The sequence below is a fragment of the Hakea prostrata genome, chromosome 7, assembly GCF_041222555.1.
Source record: "Hakea prostrata isolate BN-2017 chromosome 7, UWA_Hpros_2, whole genome shotgun sequence".
NCBI classification, from domain to species: domain Eukaryota; kingdom Viridiplantae; phylum Streptophyta; class Magnoliopsida; order Proteales; family Proteaceae; genus Hakea; species Hakea prostrata.
In genome coordinates, this window is record NC_142606.1 from 44,999,730 (window position 1) to 45,024,390 (window position 24,661).

The 24,661-nt window shown below is 39.9% G+C and overlaps 1 protein-coding gene across 4 annotated transcripts in view; it reads left to right on the forward strand.

Annotated features, from left to right (window-relative positions):
• Nucleotides 1-24,661, forward strand: part of LOC149011253 (uncharacterized) — an 81,336-nt gene that overhangs the window by 19,741 nt on the left and 36,934 nt on the right. The gene's annotated exons all lie outside the window — the stretch shown is intronic.

The following is a 24,661-nucleotide window of genomic DNA, read 5'->3' on the forward strand; positions in this document are numbered from 1 at the left end:
CTAGGCCTATAAGCCCCGTATGGTGTAGACCCACACTCATCTTGCCTTCGAAGCTCATGGATCCCATCGAGTCTGCCAATCTAGCCACGTCAGCATCTGTTTGGCTTGGTGGGTGGAAATGGCCACAGGGCCCTATGGACTTTGGAGTAACCCCTAGACGTGGAGCCCCTGGTGATGTGAACTCGATTTTAGGGTTAAGGTTTCTTGGATGAATTCCCTAAAATTAAGGGTTTGCCCAAAATCTTCTGGCAACTAGTTCTAAAATCCTATGGGAGGGTTTTGGATTTACTTTGAGGTGGTTCAAAATTTATGGATAACTTATGGGTGGTTTTGGATGTTTGCGGATGTCTAAAAAAATTATGGGAGGATGCTAGATACAAGTGAGGATTTAGCTAAGTTGAAAGGGGTTGGTATTGAGATGGTTCGGGTTTTATCAAATCCCTGTGGGATGGTTTTTGGGATATCCAGAATCACCCAAGGGTTGAAAGAGAATAGTGGGGATCTATCTTGGGAAGATAAGGGTTTAATAGAATTAGTTGGGAATGGTTAGGGAAGGTTTTAGGGATAATGGAAAAGGGTTGGATCTATGGTGGGAGGTTTCATGTATTTATTGGATGCTAGGGCAAAATTTTCAATTCTTTTTTCTCTCTTTCTTTTCTTCTTTTTCGTTTCTGTTTTCCTGATCTTCTGCAAGTCAGAAAGAAAGAGGGGGCCAAGAGGGAAAAGAGAAAAATGGAGGAGCTGCATGGTAGAGGAGGTGTGGGGGAGCGGCTGAGGTGTGTCGCAGGGGGTAGGGGAGGTGATCTAGGGTGCTGGCGGGGGGGGGGGGGGGAGAAGGGATTAGGGGCTGCGATGCAGGGGGTGGGGTTTCCTAGCTAGCACGAGAGGGAGAAAGGGAAGGGGAGGGCTGTGATGGCTTTGGGAAGAAGGAGAAGGGGCTGGGGTGTATGTACTTGTAGGCTTCTGGAAGTAGAAGAAAGCTGCTGATCAAGATGCTGCAATTGAAGGCAAGAATACTTGAAAATCCACCGTGGCCCTCCCAAGAAGGACACGACCCAATTTCCCACAAGAGTTCTCAATTCTTTATTCAATGGAGATTAATCTTTACAATGATACGTTGGTTTATTTATAGCCTGACATCAAAAGAAGGAATCTAACTCTAATTGCGAGACTCTATTTGGACTCAATTAAAACTTAGAAACCAACTTAACTAGGGTTTCCTTCATAAGTTAGGATACCCTTTTACAACTAAATAACAACCACACAATTCAAAAAAACTCTTCTTAAAATAAAAGACCTAATTATATCTAAGATTCCTACTTTAAAGAAAGACTCGTTAGGACTTAAGAACTCCCTACCAACTCAAACTGAAACTTCCAAAAAAACCCGGACTCTGAAAATTAAAATTAAATTCCAGCAACTAATCTGGCTAAAATTGACCAAATACCCCTTTTAGAGGGTTTGGCCAGCCCTAGAGTGGTCTCAGGGCCCACTTTAGGGTTTCGGCTAGGGGTGAACCCTTGGTCCCATCACCTGATCCTATGATGAGGTATGCTGCCATGGTGCTCATCCTAGGTGGTATTGATGAACTGATGTAAACATAGGGACCCTTCTTGTCCGAAACTCTAAGTGGGGCCCTTAGGAAGGATCTAAAAAGCCTCTATAAAGTGGCTGAACCCTACAGGAGGGGTATTTTGGATGTTTTAGGCCGTAATTTACTTCTGAATTTAATTTAGGATTTATTTCAGAATTTTGTCAAGTCAGTTTGAGTCTAGTTAGGATTTCATTTGAGTATTTTACCTTAAGTTGAAGTTGTTTGAATTAGTATAGTTAGTAGTTGAGATAAGGGTCCTTTGTCTTATCTGACAAGAGTTTGCATAAGAGTCTAGTTTGAGTTGTAATTGGATCTCATTACTTAAGGAGATCCCAGTTTGAAGATTAATAAAATTGTTGAGTTGAGGATTGAGGTTCCCTTATTGGGTTGGCCTCGGTCGAGGGTTTGAGTCAAAATTCTGTCTTATTCAACATTCCAGCAATTTGAAGTCTTCAACAACAACCTTCAAGCCATATTTAAGCAATCAAGTAAGTTAGAGAAACATCCGGACCCCATTCCAGCCCCTCCCTCTCTGTCTGCAACCTTTCCCCACCCCTCCCCTTAGCCCGCGCAACATTAGGAGGCCCTCCCATCTCCACCGTAACTCCCCTGCCCCCATCCCCCTCAGTTAGGCCTTGACTACCTTGCCTACCCCATCACATACATCCCTTGTCCCTTCCCCCATTGTTTCCCGCCTACCCTAGCCATTCCCTAGTAGTTGCAGCCTCCCCCATCTCCTCCTCCTTCCTTGCGACACCAGATCCTAACCCCATTAGGATTCCCTGTTTCCCAGCCCCTAAATGCACCATTCTACTCTCATTAGAATCGTAGAAGCCTCTAGGTATCAGTCCTAACACTAGTTTCCCAAAAGCAGCCCTGTTTTCTGGGTTTTAGAATTTCTGCACTTTATCTTCTCCAAAATCTGCAGAATTTTGAGAAATTCTAGAAAAATCTTAAACACCTAAATTTCAGCCCCTACAATCTCAGAAACAGTTTCTGAACTGCAGAATAGTCACTTCATTAGTTCTGAACTGCAGGACAGCAACCCATTCCCAACTCCTAACCCTGGCTGAAACAGTCCTAACCCTAATTCTGAGTTTGAGTTCAAATCTCAATTCTGAGTTTTGAGATCCAATGTGATTCAGGTCTGAAATGCATTCTCCACAGTCTTGAATTGCTTTAGAAACCCTAGAAATTGCTCTACCTATTGCTGGAATTTCCTGGGCAGCCAGATTTTAGGGAAATTTAAGATTTATCCCTAACCCCAGATGTGTGGTTACATCTTGAACTATCTCCCCGGTGAATCTAATGGGGCTCCGCTGTGTTTCTGGTGGTGGAACCGCCATATGCTCTGGAAGTCCTGGACCACCACCACCACCACCATCATCATCATCATCATCATCATCAGCAACAACACTCTTAGCATCGTCACCACCATCCTCACATCACCACCACCATCATCATCCCTCTCCTTAGTCTGATTAGGAGGCTTGGTTTCATCCAGATCCTGTGCGTATGTGGAAGGCACAACCTCATTGTTGCGTGCGGGTGTCGTCCAATCCTTGGGAATGATACCAGCTGCCTCTTGTGCATGTACCCGATCGTTGTTAGCCATGAACTCATTGATGTCAATGCCCACCTACTGAGCAATATGTGGGTTAGGCCTCTCTCCAGGCAGGTCCAATACTGGCTTACCCTTGTCCCTTAGCTAATTGATGAGGGGGTCCTCATCATCCGAGTCCACCTGGAAGATATCCAAGAGATTGATGGTCTCTTGCTTCCCATCACCCTCCACCTAGCGCTGTACATGCTACATCTCTAATCTCATGTTGTAGTGGATGAATACATGGTCATTTAGGCATTGAGATCCCAATCTGTTTTGCTTATTTGAGTGGATCAAGGAAAAGGTGCTCCAATTCCTTTCACATCTAGATGTGGAGCAAGCCTGGGAGCATAGAAGAAATTTCGGTCGAAATTTTTCGACAATTTCAACCGAAATGCCTGCATTTTTGAAGACTGAAACGAAATTCCAATGATATCGGAAAAGTTATAAGTTTAGACTGAAATTTCAGAGATTTCGACCATCTCGACCAAAATTTCTACCATTTTAACATTCCAACTTGTTTTTCCTCGGTTTTTGTTGATTTTTATCCCATTTTCACCTAATTTCCACGACTCCTTTGCCTTCAAGCATGTCTTTTGCTCATCTTGTGCCTCCAAACACCTCCTAAGCCACAACAATTACAAATGAAACTTTTTCAGCAATAGAATGTGAAGCATGAGCCATACCCAACAGTTCCAAACTTCCCCTTTTTTAATTTTTGTTTTGTTCATGCCTTAAATGATCTTGTATTGCCTTGAAATTAATATATGTTTAGCCTAGGACTATGATCTATGATTGTGTTTTGTTAAACTTATTCTTTTATTATTTGTTACCATTTTTTCATTTTCTGATTTTAATATTTATTTTCTAAATCATGTATTTTTATTTTATGTATATATGATATATGGGCTTCAACTTAATATATGTAAGACACCATCACTTGGTCTAGTTGGTCATTTTATTTTGTTGACTTGTTGTATATGTAACCTTTCTATCAAACAAACAATTCATGTATCTTGATGATTTTATACTTGCATGCAATACATTTTGTACTTGTCGGAACCAGTCATTTTTTAGTGTACCTGAATGATTAATTTTCAATGGGTTTTTTTTTGGCAAAATACTAGTTCCATTGTATTTATTATGCTTTAAATAGGCAGGAGACAAGAAATTAGATGAAATGGACGACATATAAGGCCCGAAACCTAGGGTCGAAATTTAAAAAAAAATCATATGTTTCGACCGTAATTTCGGCCTTTTCTTGGGTTGAAATCTTGGTTTCGACCGAAATTTTTTCCTTGCTTGGGAGAGGACTTGATTGCCACTCTTTGAGGTTCTTTGCACTCCCACCATAGAGAACCCACTACTCAGCCGCATTATGACAAAAACATTAAGTTATTACTTAATAGATAATGTAATTTGTAAAATGTAATAATTCTATGGAGGGATGAAATCCAAGGAAGATGGGATGTGAGTGGTACCAAATCTTCCCTTTTTTGGACACTTTTAAGGTTTTGGGTATGGGATGGGTGGTTTTGATAGGCCATGGGATTCTCTGATTAGGTTTATTTTGAGTTGTTTTATGGCTTAGGGAAGGTTTGGGTTAACAAAGACCTTGATGGGTTGAGAAGGAAGTAGTTGTAGGGTTTTATCAAATTGGGATGGGCTGGGAAAGAGTTCAAAAATTAAAGGAATAGGATTAGGGATGCTGGCAGCAAGGGTAGGGAACATTTCTTGGCCAACCTTTCTTTATTCTTTTCTTCTTTTTTTTGTTTGAGCAGGAATTTAAGGGTTGTTCTGGGAGTTTGAAGGTGAGGGAGTGACTGGAGATGCTGGTCGAAGGGTTGAGGAATTGATTTATGGTGGTTCCTGGACTGGGGAATAAGGACAGCAAGGATCTTGAAGATTTCTTGATCTAAATTGCAGAATCTTGCTGCTGCAGGGTAGAGGGGGAAAAGGAGAAGAGAAAGAAGTTAGGGTAGGGGCTGGAGAGGGGTTAATACTTACTGGATTTCAGTTTCTTGATGGAGGAATAGGCTGGGATTACTTGCTGATCAGATCACAGGCTCCGGGAGCTTTCTTGGACTACCACAGGATCCTTCTCAAAAGGACCCTGCTTGATACCTCCTTGGCTGTAAACTCTTCATTCTTTTTTTCATCAATAACTGACTTTGTACAGTTGTAGGCATGAGAATTTATAGCCTTTACAAGATTCAAAAATAAGACCAACTTCTAAAAGACCTAACTTATTCTTGGACCCCTACGTAGACTAGACAACCACAACTGAATTAAAAGATTAATTGGGGGTTCTCTAACTGATTAGTAACCCAACAAAAATACATAACCAAATAAAAGAAGAAAAATCCCGAAAGAGGCAAAAATACCCCTAGGGGCTGCGTGCCGCTAGCCTCTTGCGACTTCTGTTGGAGGCCCTTTTGTTGTTCACATCAATTCTCCTTGGCTTGGAAATATTGATCCTTGATGAATGGGTGAAAGCCATGTATCTCTCGTATAAATCATGATCGATCTCTGTGAAGTTATCCGTATGAATCAATGTGCTCTCACTAGTGGCCTTGCCTTTCCACTTGACTAAGAGCGCATGGTATCAGGGTCTTTCGCATGGTTTTGAGTATGTAATCTAGTACTTGCTTGATAGTTTCTTGTTCAGGAATGGTGGGTTGGTGCAGTCGCAGCATATGCTTAATGTCTCCCTCATCTGAATGATGCCCCATGTGCAGATATAGATCTGCTACATTAAAGATATTGTTAATGCCCATGTTGGGTGGTAACTCTAGGACGTAGGCATTGGGCCCACAAGAGTGAGTACTTTGTAGGGCTCCATCTTCTTGAGGTGAAGCTTAGTATTCACCCGGTTGGATACCTCTCTGGATGAATGCGAATCATCACCATGTCTCCTGGCTTTAACTCTATGGCTGGCCTTTGTTGGTCTGCCTGGGTTTTGTATATTTTTTTGTTTTAAGGGCTTTCTTCCTACTGATGTCTGCATGTACCTCCGTGATGTGCTGTAGGAACTCATCTACTTCTATGCTTATCTGGTTTCAGCTGGTAGGGTTGTTAGATCAATTGGCCTTTGTGGTTGGATACCTAATAAAGCTTCGAAGGAAGTCTTCCTGCAGTCTGATTGACTAACTTGTTGTAGGCAAACTTTGCAATCAGCTGGTAGGGGTGTTAGATCAATTGGCCTCTATGGTTGGATGCCTAATAAAGCTTCGAAGCAAGGTGGGAGATCTCGCTATCGTGAGATAGCGAGACTAGATGGGATGCGAGACTTGAGAGATGGGAGATCTCGACTTGAGATCTCACCAATATTTCGGCGAGATCTTGCTGATGGTGCTTTTTCCACTTGCTTAGGGGCTTTTTAAAAGCCCCTATCTCGCTCGAGAGAGGCATATCTCGCCTCTCTCACTGCAAGGCCATTTTTGGCTGGAAAACTCAAATTTTGGCCGGAATTTGTTGGGGATTCAACATAGCAACATCATCAACTCATCTACAACAGAAGATTCAAGCATATTTCAAATGATTCAAGCCTGCTTCAAGTGATCTTCAACAAATGTAAGATTTTCCCCCAAATTTGATTTTTTTCAAAATTCAAATAGAAGGTTCTACAATGGGTTTATGAGTGTGGTATAAATATATGTTGATGATCAAGCTTTGATCTACATTTTCATGGAAAAAATTTTAATTTTCTGTTATTAATTTTTTTTTGAATTTTCGTATTTAAAAAATATATTATCTAAAAAATTAAAATTAAAAATTATAAATAAATACTTATGATATGAATGTGATTATTACTTATGTTAAACTACGTTTAGAGGGCTACAATCCCATGTATTAATATTTTGATTATCATGCTTGTTGTATTTATTTTTATATATTTAAATAATTAAATAAAAAATTATGAAAAATAATATTTTATTAAAAAATAATCTTTTAATTTTTTTAAATTTTTTTTATTTAAATGATGCTTATATTATGTAGTTTATTTTAAAAATACAAACATATCTGTTTGAGCATTGTATATATGTTATCTTAGAACAAAGTGTGTGTTTTGTTGTTTTATAAATTGTTTTTACATAAAATAATTATAAAAAATAATATGTTATTAAAAATTTATCTGTTTTTTTTTTTTTTTTAATGATGCTCATGTTATGTAGCTTATTTTAAAAATACAAACATGTTTATTTGAGCATTGTATATATGTTATCTTAGAACAAAGTGTGTAGGAAAGGTATAGAGAATGTAGGAAAGACCTTCATATGGTATTTATTGACCTAGAAAAAGCTTATGATAGAGTCCCTAGAGCGTTAATTTGGCAAGTGCTAGAGAAAAGAAATGTTGCAAGTAAATATGTAGATATAGTTAAGGATATGTATGATGGTTCGGTGACTAGTGTTAGAACAGTGGGGGGGACAAAGTAATGAATTCCCGATAACAGTTGGGCTACATCAAGGGTCAACTTTAAGCCCATATCTTTTTGCACTAGTAATGGATGAATTAACCAAAGACATTCAAGATGAGGTCCCCTGGTGTATGCTTTTTGCGGATGATATTTTGTTGATTGATGAGACCCAAGTGGGGATTAATACCAAATTAAAATCATGGAGAGTAGCTTTGGAATCAAAAGGCTTTAAACTTAGTAGATCGAAGACAGAATATCTAGTTTGTAACTTTAGTCATGATCGGGCAGATGATGAGGTGGTGATACTTGACGATAAAGAGATTTCTCAGAGTGATTGTTTTAGGTACCTAGGTTCAATCATAAGTAAAAGAGGTGATTTAGAGGATGAGGTTTCCCAAAGAATTAAAATAGGGTGGATAAAGTGGAGAGGTGCGTCCGGGGTGTTATGTGATCGGCATATTCCATTAAAGCTTAAAGGAAAATTTTATAGGATTGTTGTTCGACCAGCTATGATGTACGGTGCAGAGTGTTGGACTGTTAAAAAGAATCATATAGATAAACTCAGTGTAGCAGAAATGAGGATGCTAAGATGGATGAGTGGCAAAAGTAGGATGGATAATATAAGAAACGATCATATTAGAGTTGGTCTGGGAGTTGCTCCCATAAGTGATAAGCTTAGAGAAAGTCGTTTGAGGTGGCACGACCACGTTCAACGGAGACCTATAAATAACCCTGTACGGAGAAGTGATATAATCCATATTGAAGGAACTAGAAGAGCTAGGGGTAGACCTAAGATAATCTTAGGGGAAGTGGTGAGAAAGGATATGTATAGCTTAGGCCTTGTTTCTAGCATTGCCTCGAACAGAATTGATTGGAGGGTAAGAATCCATGTAGCCAACCCCATTTTGTTAGGACAAGGCTTATTGTTGTTGTTGTTGTTGTTAGAACAAAGTGTGTGTTTTGTTGTTTTATAAATTGTTTTTACATGTTTTTATGTATCTAAAAATTATTCTAATGATTATTTGGGAACATTCATGTATGTATTTCAGACTTTCAGTGCTGTACATTTGAATCTTAAATGGTAACAAGTGGGAGTGGCGGCATTGGTAGTGGGACTCAGGACATTGCTTGGCAACATGGGGATCCCCTGATTGCTGACAAGAAAAAATCCCGATGCAAGTATTGCCTCAAGATTTTGAATTCTGGTGGTTCAACCAGATTAAAGCAACATTTGGCTGGTGGCTACAAAGATGTTTCCAAGTGTCCCAAGGTTCCTTATGAAGTGCAAAAAGCAATTGCAGCAACTTTAAAGGGAGGGAAACAAAAAAAGGACAAGATGGCACAAAGCAAAGGGAATTTGAGGATACAGTGCTATCTAGACCTTTTATTGATGTTGATGAGGAGTCAAGCGACAATGAAGAGAGGAGGAGGGTTATGGGTGTTGAGTCACAGCTGAGTGGAGATAGATGAAGGCAGCAATGGAAGCTAGCAGACAATCCTTACATGTTGAGAATGTGAGGCAATATGAATAGACAAGGGGAGCAGGTGGTTCAGGGTTAAGGGCATCCATGCCACCTAGACATAGTTTTCAGGGAACTGAGAGGACCGAAAGGAGGAGGAAGACTAAACATTATGATTCCACATTTGACCAAGACCCCTCCCTCTTCAAGCATCAAGATATCTATCAAAGAAGCATTCCATATATGTTTGTTGGAGGTAAAGAAGGCAGTAGGGAGGAGGAAGCTAGGTTGGCAATCAGCAAATTCATGCTCTACAACAACATTGCAGCCTATGCAGCCAAAACACCATACTATCAGGGGATGATCAATGCAGTTGCTAGGGTAGGTGTAGGGGTTAAAGGCCCAACAGCTTGAGAAGTAATGAATAAATATTTACCAAAGGTAAAGCAGGACGTGGATGAATACATTGGTTAATTAAAGGAAAAATGGAGTATATATGGTGTTACTGTGATGGCTGATGGATGGACTGGTCCTACTAGACAGTCCAACATTAATTTTATGGCAAGCTGCAATGGAAAGACATCCTTCCTTAAGTTAGTGGATGCCTCAGATAAAATCAAAGATGTTGACTACCTTTATAAGCTTCTTAGGGAGGTATTCCTCGAGGTAGGGCCAAAGAATGTTATCCAAATTGTCACAGATAATGGTGCTAACTTAAAAAAAGCTGGTGAAATGTTGATGAGGAAGAAGAGCAGCAGGATCCACCTCTTTTGGACACCATGTGCAGCACATTCGATTAATCTTATGTTGAAGGACTTGGGGAAAAGAAAGTCAATCAATACTGTGGTTGAGAGGGTTAGAAGGGTAAGTAATTTTATTTATAACCATGGTTATGTGCTGAAGATGATGAGGAACCACTGTAAGGGTGATCTAGTCAAACCTGGATTGACTAGATTCGCCACCAACTATGTAGCTCGAAAAGCTTCCAAAAGAAAGTGGTGGGTCTACGGCACATGTTTGCAAGTGAGGAGTGGTTTAATTGGTGTGGATCTAGCCATCCTGATGTAGTACTAGCCCAACAAACCATTGTTGATGATTCCTTTTGGAGGCAGTTGAATAGGACAGTGGGCATTAAAGAGCCTATTGTGTTTGTTTTAAGGATGGTGGATTTGGAGAAGAAGCCCACAATGCCCCACATATATGCTGCCCTCGAGCAAATGAAAGAGTTGGTTGGAGCTGCTGCCCCTAGCTCCTTCAAATCCTATGAGAGGATCATCGATAATATATGGGAGATGCACTTGATGCATCCTTTGGACTTGGTTGGTGAGTCACTTTAAGTCTTTAAGTTTTTGTTGTATACTTTAATTTAGATTCTTAATTTGTTATAAGTTATAAGTTTATTAAGTTATAAGTTATAATTTATAAACAAGTAAACAACCAAATCACTAAGTCACTAACCAAATTTTTTATTTCCACAATGCAAGCTTACTACCTCAACCCAAAGTACCATTACAAGAACGATCTGGGGCTTGATGTAAAGTTGATGAATGCGGTGCAAGACGTGGTGGAGAAGCTTGTGTCAAATCTCGTCATACAAGGGACAATTAATGGAGAGGTGAGAACTTATTCAATTGTCACTTCAACTTCTTGCATTAGTGCATTAAGCATATACATAATAGAATAATTGAAGAATTGGTGTACAGATCAGGGAGTTTAGGGATGCCTCTGGGAGTTTTGGAAAGCCTTTTGTAGTTGCAACTAGGCAAAAAAATGATCCTGGTAAATAGGCCATTACTATAAGTCATTAAGTCTGTAACTCTATAAATGATAACTGATAAGTTATATAAATATAAAGATTTACTTGCCTAATGCATTCTTATTTTTGGTTATGCAGTTGACTGGTGGGTGCTATATGAAACTACTGTGCCAAATCTCAAGGACATAGCTATTAAAGTACTCTCACAGACTTGCTCATCCTCTAGTTGCGAGAGGAGTTGGAGCACCTTCTCGCTCATCCATAGTAAGGTACGGAACAGATTGGGGAGTAAGAGGCTAGAGGACTTAGTGTATGTGCATTACAACATGAGATTGAGAGTAGGGCACATACAAGATGATATAGATGATGACAATCGTGAACCGATTGAGTTGACTGATATATTCCACGAGCCCCCCCGCAGAAGATGAGGAAGATGATGTCATATATCAGTGGGTTAGGAATTGAGGTGGCCCAGTGCTGGATGGGCCAGGAGGGCAGCCGGATCCTACCACTGCTGCTGTTATGGGCCCAGATGCTGTGGCTGAGCACGTGTCTTCTGATGAGGGTCAGGCTGTTGTAGCAGCATTAGAAGGACCAACTGTACCATTTATGGAGCCACCTGGTCGACTTGAAACAACTGAGGTGACAACTAGTAGTGGGGATTCAGTTGATGCCAATGATACCAGAGGGCCAAGTGGCCCAAGTCAGCCATCAAGTTATGGAGGCAGTCAGGTTGGTCGTGTTTCTGGTGGAAGTCAGCGTCAACCAAGGGAGTCACCTCCACTAGGTCCGAGTCATCCGACACATGCGAACCACAGTTCCCCTATCTCTCGGACTTATGCTAGGAGTAGGAAGAGCATATCAAACCAGGGGCAGGGGCAAACGAATGATGATGTGAGCATGCATGATCTTGAATTGAACATGGGAAGCATGAGCCTAGATCATGGTCACAGTGATTCACAACAGCAGAGTTTGGACAGTTGGCAGTCATCGGGGTTCCAATACGGGGATCACAGCACCGGGTCAGATTACAGTGGGTATTCTTCTTATGGAGGTCATGCTATTCCTCAAGACATTGCACTTGGAAAGTACACATATGGGAGTGAAGGTGGATTGTTAACTGAGTGGTTAGAAACCCCTACCCACATACTCAACAACAATATGAACAACAACAACAAGAATGGCACTTTCACCCACCCACGATTGACGGTTATCTCAGAGTGCTATTCCTCCAGTATTCTGAAATGGAGACATATCAGTTCCATATAAACCGATATGTGACATACTACAGTGATGGGTTGACTTGGGAGTCATATGGCCATTGTTTAGAATCAATTGATGCAGAATGTTGAGTGATACTCTTAGTCTTGTAAGCATGGTGGGAGATCTCGCGAGATCTCGGCGAGATCTCGCGAGATATCTCGTTTTTCCACCTTGGCGAGACGAGATGGAGGTCGAGATCTGCGAGTTGGGATATCTCGCTCGAGATCTCGCCATATCTCGCCATATCTCGCCATATCTCGCTCTGGATCTCGCTGGAACTCTCAATTTTTGCCTTTTTTTTTGTGGATTTTGGCTGATTTTCATTTGCAACTACTCTTAGCACATCTACAACAAGGAAGATCAATCATTCCCTACTTGTCTTATGAATTTATGATTTAATGACTTATATAGAACTTCTAATGGTTGTATAATTATTTTATTCTTGAAAATTGAGATTGTGATACTCATATGGATGGAATTTTGATAACATTGAAGTTAGTTGATGCATTTGATATACTTGCTTTTCATTTATATGCTTTAAAAGTTCTATATTACATGTTGTATAACATTGCATTCCCTAATCCTATTACATTTCGGTTTCACACTATGGGTAGACTTAGAAATCATACATAGGGTTGTTTCTGACAAATCCAAGGCCACCAACATGTTCAAAAGGCCTTAAATAAGCTAAATACCAAGTTTCAACCCAATTGGGACCCTAAAACCCACCGAGATGGGCCACCGAGTTGACGCCAAAAAATTGTATATCTCGACCGAGATGGTTGAGATCTCTCTTTTTCAAGGTGGCGAGATCTCTCTCGAGAGCGAGATCTTCTACCATGCTTGTAAGTTGTAAGTTGTAATCTTCTAATCTTGTTACTCTTGTCTCTTGTGATCTTGTCAGTCTTGTGACTTGTGATTGTGAACTTATGGATTATGATTTATGACTTGCTAAAAGTTTAAAACTTCTTAATTCTTATGGTTGTAAAATTTTGAAGACATTTAACAATTTATTACTTTGATAGTTTGAACTTTGATCACTTATTGACTTGAATACTTGATGTGTAATGTTATCGTATTTGATACTTGATAGTTGATAACTTGAATTACTTGATATCTTTACATTACATGTTGTCCAACCTTGCATTTCACAGAATTTCGGTTTTACACATAGGGTCGACTTAGGGTTATTTTCTCACAAAACTAAGGCCACCAATGTGTTCAAAAGGCCTTAAATAGGCTAAATACCAAGTTTCAGCCCAACCGGGGCCCTAAAACCCACCGAGATTACACCCATTTTTTGGTAGATCTTGACCGAGATCTCGCCTTTTCTTAGTGGCGAGATCTCGCTCGAGAGCGAGATCTCCCACCATGCTTCGAAGGGAGTCTTCCCGCAGTTTGATTGACTAAGTTGTTGTAGGCAAACTTTGCAATGTCTAAGATTGTAGGCCAGGTCTTTTCAATCTCTAACAGGTTCCCTTAGCAAGTTTCTGAGAATTCTGTTTACCGCTTCAATCTACGTGTTTAGGGATGAAATGCTGCTGAAAATAATAACTTGGTGTTGTCATCAACCATAGTCTTCGAGAAGTAACTTATGAATTTGACATCTCTATCAGATACAATGGTACTGCGTAAACCATGGATCCGTACTATCTCCTTGAAGAATAATTTAGCTATATGCTTGGCATCATAAGTCTGTTGTTAAGTGGGCCATCTTGGTAAACCGATCCACCGCTACGAATATAGAGTCAAACTTTCCTTGGGCAAAGGGTAGCCTACGAACAAAGTCCATGCTGAGATCTTTCCAAGGTTGATGGGGTATTGGCAAAGGAGAGTAGAGATATGTATTCTGTAAAGTCCCGTTTGCAAGTTAACATACCTGACATCTGCTGATGACCATCACTACATCTCTGCGTATACGAAGCTGGTAGTACCTATGCATTACTTGTGCAGCAGTCCTTGCGACTCCAATGTGTCCTCCAAGTCCTCCTCCATGTAATTCTCTGATGAGATGCTGTTGAAGGGAGCTATTTGGGATGTAGATCTGAGTCCCTCGAAACAGAAACCCTTCAACCGTAGAGTATTGGGGATGTTGCCCTCCCTGTGTTATCTCTGCGTAGATGGTGCTGAAATCCTTATCTACTGGTTACCTCAGAATAATTTGCTGAATCCTAGAGGCTTCTGGGGACATCACTGTTATAGCTAGTACGTTCCGACTGTGGGCATTGGCAACTTTATTTTTCTTCCCTGCCTTATGTTGTAGATTGAAAGTAAACCCTTAAAGAGATCTCGCCCACTTTGCATGTTTATGGCTGATGGCCTTTGTGTATGGAGATGCTTAAGGGCTTTATGATCAGAATAGAGCACAAATTCTCTCCCTAGTAAGTAGTGTTGCTAGTGTTTTAGGACTCGAACAATTTCATACTACTCTAGGTCATAAGTGGAGTACCTGGCTTTAGCTTCGCTTAATTTCTCACTATAGAAAGCTATAGGGTGACCTTGCTGCATTAGAACTCCAATCCTGATTTGAGAGGCATCAGTGGCAACCTCAAATACCTGGTCGAAATTTGGCAACTTAAGGGTGGGGTCCTTGGTCATTTGTTTCTTGATAATTTGAAGACTCTGGTTGCTGCTGGGGTGCGTTCGAGTTCCCTTTGGGATGTTTTAGCGTAGCCTGTGAATGAAGCCATAATAGTGCTGAAATCTTTGATGAACCTTCGGTAAACGGATGCAAGGCCATTAAAACTTTGAACTTCTATGATGCTTTTAGGGAGGGGCCATTCTTTTATGTAACACACCTTTTCTGGATCAGCTTCAACTCCTTTGGCTGAGATGATGAATCCTAGGAAGATGGCTTTTGGCATCATGAAGGTACACTTCTACAAATTTAGGTACAATTGTTCTCTCTTCAAGATCTCCAAGATTTGCATTAGGTGGTTGTGCTTAACATGTTCTTCTGGTTCTTTGTGGTAAACCAAGATATCATCAAAGTAAACAACCAAGAACTTTCCTAGGAAGGGTTTGAGTACGTAAGTGCACCAAGACATCCTGATCTTCCCCATGACCTTCAACATAAGGTCGATACAATGGGCTGCACAGGGTGTCCAAAAGACACTGTAATCCGTAGAATGCATCATTATCTCACTGGCCTTTTTCAAGTTAAAGCTGTTGTCTGTCACGATCTGCACCACATTCTTTGGCCCCACCTCCTCTACCACCTCCTGCAGGAGCCTATAGATGTACTTGTGGTCTCTCACCTGACTGAATGCATCCACAGATCTCAAGAAGATGGTCTTCCTATCACAATACACTGTAAAGTTGATGATGAACTTTTTAGTCGGACTGGTCCATCCATCACACGTTATGGTGACCCATACGTCTCCTAGAAGGGCCTCATCCTTGCAGTTTAAGCCTCTGGCTCCTCCTTCTGCTATGTGATATACTTGTTCATCACCTCATGAGGGATGGGCTGAGGTAACTACGACTTGCCTATGCGGTCGTATCAATCATGGATTGATAATAGGGCCCTTGTGCTGTGTTGGTTGGAATGGTGTTGAAGAGCATTCATTTAGCCTCTGCTTCCTTCACCTCTCCCTCTATGTTCTTCCTTACTCCTGAGATCTTGGGCTGCTTCACTCCCTTCTTGCTAAAAACATCCGAATCCTACTCTAGCATCAGATCCTATCACCGTGCAAAATCTGCTGAGGGAGAAGGAGCACCCCTCTGACTCTGTTACCTCCTAAACATGCCAATTACACCACCTGACCCAGATGGTTTAGCTGTTGTAGTTCTAGAGGGACCAGCTTCTGCATTGCCTCTGGCCCTCTCCTGCTCCTAATGCAGCAATGCCTTGTAGTCTGCTGTCACCTGCCTCAACTCCCTGGCCTCATCCACTCTATGGACATTGACGGGATCAACGTCGTCCTCGTCGGAATCATAATCAACGAGGTATACAGAAGACCCCTCACACTCATCTAGTGCTCTGACCATTCTCTGCCTTCTTCCCTGCCCCCTTTTCCAACTCTTTGATTGTTTTTACAACATCTGCTGAAACATTGTTGCACACGACAACATCCTTTGAATTGTTAGTGAGGTGTGCCTTAAACCTACTGATGCAACCTCCCATCAACTTTTGACTGCAGAAGTTTACATTGTCTTTGCCTTATTAGTGTCAATATGCAGCACTGCCATGCAGGTTCTCCCCTCATATTGGGAGCAGCCTCCTACCCTTGCTCTCTACCCTTATCAATTTGTGAGCCACCCTCCCAGTGCATTTGTGATGCTGGTCGCCTCTGTTCCAAGACCTGATCACTGTTGCATACACAAAATGATTGCATTAGTCATTGAACAACATCAAATTAATATTTTTCAGACAAAGAAACAATCATGTACCTAGCTAGTAATTTTTCCCTTGCCCTTTTTTTTTTAAATATAAAATGATTTTCTTAAATTTTTCTGACAATAAAATTGACTGCCAATAGAAGAACCGACAATGAAACTAAATGGACAATACTTCGAAAAGACATAGAGAGCCATTTCATATTTTTCTATGATTTTCAAAACCTTTTCCCTACTTCCTCTATTTTTCCATAATTATTTATAATTTTATAAATATTTTATTAAGTTTTAAAAATAAAATAATTATTTATTGGGTGAAAAAATATTTTGACTCCCTGAGATTGTAGATCGGCCCAAGGAGAAGGAGTTCAACATGTATTTGTTCTATACCCATATATGACATATATTGTGTATATTTTTTTTACATTTTTTTTTATTTAGGTAAAATTGAAAAATAAAAAGATAATCCACTTTGTGAATTTTTTTTTTTGACACTGTGAGTTTCATAGATTGACCCATGGTGGTCAACATATATTATTTTCATGCCCATCCAACAACTTTCTAACATGCATTTTGAAAAAAATCTAGTTTAGGGAAGAATAGTATACTTCATAGATGAAAAACTCCAAGATTTGATTGAAACGATGCTCGATTCACCCAATGCACGCTTTTGTTGGCAAGATCCATGCAAGAACACTCGGAAAACGACGAAGATTGACTCCAAAATAAAAAAATTGCACTTGGGAGCACAAGATCACCCAAAACAGTCTCTGTCGAAATTTCGCTTGAAGTGGGGAATTTTTTTGACGAAATGAGCCTTTTATAGTGAATTTTGGTTGGAATTCTTGGGAGATTTTGTAAATATCACGAAATGATGTTGCATGTTCTCATATCATTCCTAGTTTTCGGTACTAACTGAAATGGCGAGATCTTAGGGAAATTTCACTGAAATCTCGCGAAATTTAGTACTAAGATTCAGAGAATAAGTGATTTGGGTTTGCAAAACTAGATTGAAAGTTTACATATTCCATATGGGACTAGGACTATGGTTCTCCATGTGACTCATGGAAATGATTACAACCTAGTGATTGGGTATGCATAACTTGATTGGAAGTTTAGGAAGCATGAACATAGATTCTCCTTGTGAGCATGAGCCTTGTCATACATCTTAGGGGTACTATGACTATACTTATGGTGAGCAGAGTAGTCATTCTGAATATAATGTCTATCGTCAATTCAGGATGCTGCAAACACAGTATGGCCATCTCTATGCAACACATCTTCTGAATCTGATTATTAATGTGAGCAAATTCCGAGCATTGGGTTGAGAGGAGGTTTGTCAAGTGATCACTTTGTATCCCTATACCTGTCTATTCAAGACTTTGGTGGTGGTACAATGGATTTGATGAGGATGACACATAGTTGTGTATGTGGACATGTATGATTAATTCAGGATGACACATAGTTGCGTATGTGGACAGGTATGTGGACATGTATGATTAATTCAGGATACCTACCTGGTGCCCACATAGAATATCTTGTTTCAAATGCTGAATGATGTACTCAGTTTCTGCAAATTCCACCTCCTTGTAAGCAAATCAACTGAAGATCAATAAAATTAAAGACTTCAAGTCATGGGAAGCATAGCCCACGACATGGATTGAGTGTTTAAGTCATTACTAGTATACATCTATGATCAAGGGTAAGATGAAGAGTCATTAGAAAAAATAAATGGCAACCGTTAGGAAAAGAAATCTTAAACAGGAAGAAAAAATCATGGATTTTTGAAGAATAGAGAGATATCGATTTGTATTTCCGCATGTTAACGTCTACTTTAAAAACATAGACCTATTTATTAATTGCTACAAATTTAAATAAAAGTTTATTACTAATTAATTAATTGAATAGGCAAACAGACATATTTACCTCATAAAATAACAAAATTTCTTGTTTATGTTAGCTTTAGAGGTACAGATAGTCCTAACACAATGGTGTAATTTGTCCAATTACTCAGTATGATTATACTAACAATATGATTATAATAATTCTTCTCTTTGATAATATTTTAGATAATATTATTATTCATGGTCAACATGAATTCTCTAAGCTTAAACGTAAGGGAATTCTCCGTTTCTATCAGCTCTTTGATTTGTTTGATAGAAACAGATTTTCGTTTTGGCCATCAGGCCATTAGACCTTCAGTTGCAGTTCTTACCAATAAATTGAGTTGTGGAAAGTTTGGTTCTTTGTCTAATAATACAAGGATAACAACTTTGTCCATATAGTCACCAACAAAATTTAGAGGAATGATTGATACTTGAATCACTTTTGGAGGCAAAACACATAGCAAAGTTGATCAAGGATATTGGGAAGGCCAATTGGCTTATCTTCATCCGAAACCTTGATTTCCTAAATCAGGAAATCTGTAATTGGTTTCTGCAGCTCACCCTTCAATAACTGCAATTCTTTTACCATAATTGTTTAAAAACTCAACCATTTAAGGAGTACAGTGCATGGACTTGTCATCCTAGTACTCATGAAACTCACAAAGAAGAAAATTACTCAATTTCTTTGGTGTTATCCAACAATTTGAATATATAAAGTCATTGATTCAAATAAATTTGTCAAATTCTTGAGCGTCTTGTTAAGCTAAGTATTTTTTTAATTCAGTTTTGCATTGATCTTCTTGACAATGTAAGAGATGTATTTAGCAATGCTCGATGGCTGAATCTCAACCAATTTCTGAGCTAAAATAGGAATTCTAAAATTAAACTTATCAATCTTGGAAAGAAGAGGATGTGATGCAAATAGCCTTGACTCCTCCTTCCTTGCTTCCTTCCTCATATGATTCATCGCCTTCTTGGTTTATAGAAATAAACAAGGCCGATGTTCACATCATCTGCAGCTACTTTCTCAAGCAGACCTCCTGGTGCCTTACTAGCCTTAGTTACAACAGCTCAGATTCTCTCACCAGTCCTGTCATTCTGTCAACTTGTTGAGATATGCTAATAGATTCACATTTTGGAAAATCAAGAGTTGCAGATAAGACATTGAGTATTATACTCTCCTTTGGAGTTATATTCTTCATAACAGTGTTAGAAAAGTATTCATATATTTCCTCTGGTAAACTTGTAATACCACGTAAATGGAAGCAAAAATAAGTGCAATCACATACTCTGATAAGATCCTTATAATATCTTGGAAAATTAATACAAAGTTGCAAGAATTAACAAGATAGACTCTGGTTTCTATGGTGCCAATCACCCCCACACCTCACAGCGGTGTCCCTCAGCCTACGGCTGCCTAAGAAAGCTCTCATAAAATATTCCATACCTCTCCACTCAATTGTCCCTCTATTTATTACCTTCAAGTAACCCTAATTCTCTCTCTCTCCTCCACATGGCCTCATCCTAGGGCCCTAACACTACCGGCCCCTCGAAAATCACCTTGTCCTCAAGGTGATAGAAAATATGAGGTGTGGTCTTCATGCTTCACAGCACATGCTTGCCACATAAATACTGGGTTTGGAAGATTCGAGCGTTTCTACCGCACGAGCAACCTCTCCAATACAGATTTGCGAAAAGATGGGAGAAATAGCATCAAAGCTTGGTGCGATACACTGGGTTTGGAAGATTCTGTCGTTGGCAATGAAACCAACGCCCAATGCGAGGCTGCAACTCCCTTGACGCCGCCTACTATCTGTTGCGATTTCGAGAGGTTGAAGATGAGGATTTCTCCATTTTGTGGTTCGGTTAGGCCTTGGTTCGGTAAGTGCTTGGTTCGAAGTAATCTTAGATGTGGGTCGTGGTCTAATTGGGTTATTTGGGTCCAAGTGGATAATGAGATATATTGGGTATTGTTGGGAGGAAATGGGCCAGGCCCATAGTGGATCTTTGAATCGGTGGGGTTCACACACTTAAACCCATGAGTAAAAAAATATAACCTGGGTGTTGGGTTAACAAAATGGGCTGAGCTTAATAGAATGAGCTGGGCCCATAGTGTTGCTTGTAGGTTGGTTAAACCTAACCACTTGAAATCAGGGGCTTAGAAATTTGGGTTAATGCAATAGAATGGGCTTGGGTTTAATGGAATAGGTTGGGCCCATGGGGGTTTCTTGGGGAAACTGACGGCCCAATCTTTGAACTTAGTTTTCTTTGGGCCTAAGTTTGATCCTTTGCATACCTTGGTTGGGCCGAATGGATAAGAATTTTGGCTCTTAATATGTGAACCAAATCCATAAATCGGTTTGAGTTGAGTCGAACCAAATCCAAAAACCCTAAAACTCCATCGTCTTCTTCCTTTCCTGCGAGACTCATCCACACCGGCTGCAATTTCCAGAATAAGACTTGCGATCAACAACTTGTAGTGACCTTCCTCTTTTACCGTCGATTGAGATTCTTCCTTCCCTTCTTGAGTTGTTTCCAGAAAATATTTCGCAATCATAACCCTCAATCCGAATAGGGAAACCGATCCTTGAAGATCTTCCCATGTAGGAAACTTGCCCCATAACCGCAACTCTGTCACACACGAATTCTGCAGAAAATCAAGTTGTCTCTGCTCTAATGGTGCCGACAATTCTTCTTCCATAGCTATTGCCATCACCCATGGGGGTTTCGCAGGAGATCGTGCTACCCAACTGTTGTTATCTATCTACAGACTGTGTTTCTCCCATGGTGGTTCTGTTAAGAACTCAACTGATGCCTCATCGCTGTTGATTCCCTAGGTCTGAATTGCTTTGATGGTGTTTACAACGTCAATTACTTCAACGTTTTCAGTAAACTTTAGAGGTTCAGCAGGCAATCATAGGTCTCCTTGTGCGTTAACCTTTTTTAGTTTCACACGATTAGAAGCCCTTCCAATCTTCTCACCTCCATTGAAACTGAGTTTCAAAGCTTCTTTGAAACTCGCCCAATCCAGTACTGACCACTCCCTCTGGTAGAGCCACTCAAGGGCTTCTCCTTCCAGATGTTGGAGAGCCACACCTAGCCACTGTTCTTACTCGATCTGGTTCTCCCAGCAGAGCAAAAGAACCTTTAAAATCCATCTCTGCACGTCTCCTTCACCAGAAAATGAAGGCAGTGCCATCACCTCCCTAGATCGTGAATGCTCTGATGCCAGTTGATAAGATCCTTATAATATCTTGGAAAATTAATACAAAGTTGCAAGAATTAACAAGATAGACTCTGGTTTCTATGGTGCCAGTCACCCCCACACCTCACAGCGGTGTCCCTCAGCCTACGGCTGCCTAAGAAAGCTCTTATAAAATATTCTATACCTCTCCACTCAATTGTCCCTCTATTTATTACCTTCAAGTAACCCTAATTCTCTCTCTCTCCTCCACATGGCCTCATCCTAGGGCCCTAACATACTCCCATTATTTTGAAAAAGGGAAATGTCAAATAGGAGAATCTTATAGCCATTAGAGTCAACCAAATTCCATAGGCACCTCTAGGTGGTTGCAAGTATGAAAGAAAACAGCATTTTTGAAAGATTGAAGGAACAAAAAAGAAAAAATCAAGCATCACAATTATTCTCATATTGAACAAAAATACACTAACCAGGAGTGTCAATAACATTGATGATCTTATCGAACAAAAATATACTCACCAGGCGTGTCAATAACATTGATGACCTGGCCATCACTCATTACGGTTGTTTGCAGTTCACAAGAGCTTGTAACTCCAGCAGGGCTTCTCATCGACTTGAATGCCGTACTTCCCAGAATGCTATTGCCCGTTGCACTTTTCCCATTGCCGGTGCATTCAACTAAAACAACTGTTTTAATCTCGTTAACCAGGACAATCAACTCCCAGTCATCATCTACCAAACCTCCACCCATTGTTTCCACAACAGAATGCCTGAAACAAAAAACATTCTTATCAACACAAAAAGGTGAAAAATATAAAAAGATTGAAATATGCCATTAAAGATTCATAACCGAACACAGTTGATTATTTTTTGCTCAATTAATGTAAGAGTATGAGAGATGTTATTACCAGAGCTTGCTGTCTCTTCTGTTGCAGAGTTGCTATATGTAGCTAAGTTTGTTTCATCCATCTGGACTGTTGTGGAAATTCTAACAGCAACTCTACAACTGGGTACAACTGGGTTTGAGTGGTTCTCCAATCTCATTATGAGGGGAACTATTTTCCAAATTACTTCGACTCTTGGGAGGCTGATGCACGCAAGAGATTCAAGAACACTGGACTTCTAAGATGATTGATTGCCAAGTATGGCAATTGTTGGAAGCTGAATGCCTTCTTGCATGACATTCAAGTGCTGAAAATTTTCAACCACGTACATCAAGTAGTGGCCTTATTTTGTCATCATAGGTTGTCACAAGTGGTGCTCGTGACATTGCCATGATTGAATCTCCCTTCAGTGGAGAGACTTGACAACTGAATTTGAAATTAGCAAACTTATCTTGCAGAGAACACAGAGAATCTGTAATGTTTTGATTTTGCTTCATTGGGCCATTGTGTGAAGAAACGGGAGGGATGAAAGAGATAAATGTAGCTGTGAGTTTATATATAGGATCGGAATGTCTCGTAGCCTGTAAGCGATTATTTGGTGTCTACAGAAAGGCATTAAGTGTGACCTAAATACGAAGTAGCAAAATGCCTAAATTTGTAGAAATTCACAGCTTTAATGGGTGAAGTTCAGTTATCAAGGAATCCCTTAGGCTCCCAAACGCAATAACTGTCATTGAGAAAAACAATCTGAATCTGAAGGATAAATTCATCAATATCTTACCTTTATGACTCAGCTTTCTTTATTTTCAATTAGATTGTATGGGGGGGGGTTTTAGTGGGAATATTGTGTTTTCTTTTAAAGGTAAACAATTATGTAGTGTATTGTTACATATATATTAATTAAATTCAATTGGTTAATGGATTGAGGTCGGTATTCCTAAGTGGGGGGTATTTTTTTCATCCTAAATCGTAAATAATAACAATTGATTCAATTCTAATACTCTTCACATTATGGGTTCTCTTTAGTGGAAATACAATGGTTTTTTTGGGAAGCTGAACAATCACTTCTCGTATCAATGGTATAGAAAAATCAGAAGGGGAGAAATTGAGAATTGAGAATTAAATTAATTCAAATAATTTCAAGAATTTTAATTGACTATTGTAGACACTATTTATTACTAACACAAAGGTCTAATTGATTGAATACAGAGGGGTATTGGAAGAAAACAAAATGTAGCCATGTCTCTTGAGTTCGTACTTTATAATAGTAGTATGATTTATTTATTTATTTATAATAAACCAAAATAGAATTATATAAGGAATATGACTTCTTAGTCTTGTTTAATTAAGCTTAACAAGAAACCCACTTAGATTAGGGCACTAATAAGTAGACACTTGAAGCAACTGGGAAACCATGACAAGAGGACTCTTCCTATCATGTTACATCATAATATCTGTTAGGGCCCTAGGATGATGCCATGTGGAGGAGAGAGAGTATTAGGGTTAGTTGAGGAGTGATAAATAGAAGGGAAATTGATGAGAGAGGGATCGAATATGATGGGAGTGATTTTGGGCAGCCGTAGGCTGAGGGGCACCTCTGGGTGTGGGGGTGACTGGCACCATTAAAACCAATTTATCAGTGTTATTTCTGGTATTTTTGTATTGATTTTGGGAGGTATTAGAAGGATCTTATCAACTAGCATCAGAGCTATAATGATGCTGGGAGGTGAAATGGCTTTGTCTCTGTTTTCTGGTGATGGAAAGGCGCAAGAATGGTTAAATGAAGTCGAATGTTTTTGCAAGCAACATCAAATGGCGTTGGAGTATTGGCTCATAATAGCTCTTCAGCATTTGGAAGGAGACACGATGGATTGGGTTTATGCAAGGTCTTGGCCAGTGTTTGAGTGGGTGAGTTTCAGAGAAGCCCTGCAAACTAGGTTTGGCGACGGCCAAATGACAGAGGGCAGTGTGATTTTGGACGACTACCAGGAAGGAACCATGGAGGCTAATGGGGTGGTGGAAATGGGAGTCCAGGCAAAAACGATTGAAAGACCGCCAAGTGAAATCACTGGAAACGATCGGTTGATTACCACGGTGGTTCCATGTCAAACTGAGAGGAGAGAGAAGAAGCAAATGAGAGTTTTGGGTATCGATGCCTACTGGATTAATGTTGGGGCAGCGAGGAATCTTGCCGTTGAATCGAAGGAGAGCTTAGTCGCTGCCGGTGGGAAACTTCAGGTGGCAGTTAGGGTTGC